Raw genomic sequence first — 2,377 nt, forward strand, 5'->3', positions numbered from 1 at the left:
ATTCAATTAATAATAATATTCATAATACAACAATACACTATTTTTATGGGATAATCTGAGAGATTCCCGCACAGGTATGACCGATTCTTGTTGAAATCGTTACTGGGATCGTTTGCATAGCACTGTTCTGTCTAGTCGCCTCACATCACACTCAGGAGGAGAACTGAAGGACCAAAATTCCTCACTGGTCGGCCAAACCTTCACTGGTCGGCCAAGACCAGTGACTGGTCGGACAAGCACATGTCTGGTTGGCCAAGGACATGAGGGGCAGACAAGCACCTAACTGGTTGGACAAGCACCTAACTAGTCGGACAAGCACCTGACTGGGCGGACAAGCACCTGACACCTGACTGGTCGAACAAGCACCTGACTGGGCGGATAAGCACCTGACTGGGCGGACAAGCACATGATTGGTCGGCCAAGGTCATGACTGGTCGGTCTTCGCTGGTCTACCGGGTCACTCCTAAGCCAGATTACCCAGCCATTCCTTGCCATTTGTCACTTCTATTGCCACGTCATCGAACTCCAATTTTTGGGGATAACATTTCCTATGTCTAAAACTGATAGTCTAAGGAGAGAAATCTCTGAGTTTTTTCAAAAAGATAATGAAGAGTTTTATGAATGTTGGGAAAGATTTAAAGATTTATTATTAAAATGTCCTCATCATGGTTTTGAAAAATGGAGACTTGTAAAATATTTTTATGATGGTTTAACTCCCTTTAATCGTCAAATGATTCAATCTATGCATACTGGAAATTTTTTAAAATTTCAAGGACAAGAGGCGTGGGACGCCCTTGAAGATTTATCTGTCAATTCACAATAATGGAATTATTTTGATCATAGGACTAGGTCAACTAATTCACCAAAAAGAGGAGGAAGGTATGAAGTAAAAGAAGAATTAGACTTAAGAACATCCTTAGACAAATTAGCGAGAAAAGTAGAAGCTTTAGCCATAAGCCAAACTATAAACTCTCCAATACAACCAAGAAAAGATGTTTGTTCTATATGTTCTAGTCTGTGCCATAATCCCCAATCATGTCCTTCTTACCAAGAAGCCTTTTCTGAGGAGGCCAATGCACTTCATGCTTATGGGAAACCAAATTATAGCCATTTTCATCCACCTACAATCCAAATTGGAGAAACCATCCGAACTTTTCATGGAGACAAAACCAACCCCAAATGAATCAAGGGTACCAATACAACACACAAAACCAAGCTAATGCCCCCACAAAATCAACCATATCAGCAACAAAGAAAACCTTCCTTAGAATATACTTTACAACAATTTATGCAATCCACTCAACAAATCATACAAAATTAGTCTCAATCAATTACCAAACTCGAGACACAAGTAGGACAACTCGCCACTGCTTTAGCTGATAGAGAAAAAGGAACATTCCCCAGTCAACCTATCCCTAATCCAAAAGGTCAATATGAGATAGGAAAGTCTAGTCATAATGGAGAAGTCAAATAAATTTCAACTCTTAGGTCCGGAAAGAACATTGTCAAACCCGATTACATACCTGAGGTTGAAAACGAAAAAGAAAAAGAAAAGACTCAGCCTTCTAGTTCTAATGCCAATGACTTTTCAAATAAGGAAACTCCAATTCATCCTTTCATTCCAAAAGCCACATTCCCACAAAGATTACTTCCAATTAAAAAAGGTGGCCAATATAATGACATCTTAGAAGTTTTTAAACAAGTTAGTATCAATATCCCTTTCTTAGATGCCATTAAACAAAATCCTGCCTACTCTAAATTTTTAAAGGATCTTTGTACTGTTAAAAGAAACACTAATGTTCCTAAAAAGGCGTTTTTAACTGAATAAGCTAGTTCCATTATTCAATATAAGAGTCTTGTTAAATATAGAGATCTTGGGTGTCCCACAATTTCATGCATTATTGGTGATCATTTTATTAACAGAGCTTTACTTGATTTGGGTGCTAGTGTGAATTTATTGCCTTATTCTGTTTATAAGCAACTTGGTCTTGGTGAGATAAAACCTACCTCTATAACTCTTCAATTAGCCGATCGTTTTGTGAAAATTCCTAGAGGCATTATAGAGGATGTTTTGATAAAAGTTGATAAATTTTATTTTCTTGTTGACTTCATTGTTCTTGATACTCAACCTGTGGAAAATATGCATGCTAAAATTCCTATCATTTTAGGTAGACCATTCTTAGCTACATCTAATGCAATCATAAATTTTCGTGATGGTGTTTTGTAATTATCTTTTGGAAATATGACTGTTGAATTGAATGTATTTAATGTTGTTAAATATGTTGAGTGTGAGGAAGTGCATGAAGTTAACATGATAGATAGTATTTGTGAAGATGATGGAAATGAATTACTTGATTTTTGTGAAAAATACTTTGGT

At 36.9% G+C, this 2,377-nt stretch overlaps 1 non-coding gene across 1 annotated transcript; it reads right to left on the reverse strand.

The window, feature by feature from the left end:
• Positions 1–565: 565 nt before the first annotated feature.
• Positions 566–672, reverse strand: LOC133820480 (small nucleolar RNA R71). The gene has a single exon (XR_009886888.1). It is a non-coding gene; the product is annotated as a small nucleolar RNA R71 (small nucleolar RNA).
• Positions 673–2,377: the final 1,705 nt, after the last annotated feature.

This window comes from Humulus lupulus, chromosome 2, assembly GCF_963169125.1.
Source record: "Humulus lupulus chromosome 2, drHumLupu1.1, whole genome shotgun sequence".
In the NCBI taxonomy this organism is placed as follows: Eukaryota; Viridiplantae; Streptophyta; class Magnoliopsida; order Rosales; family Cannabaceae; genus Humulus; species Humulus lupulus.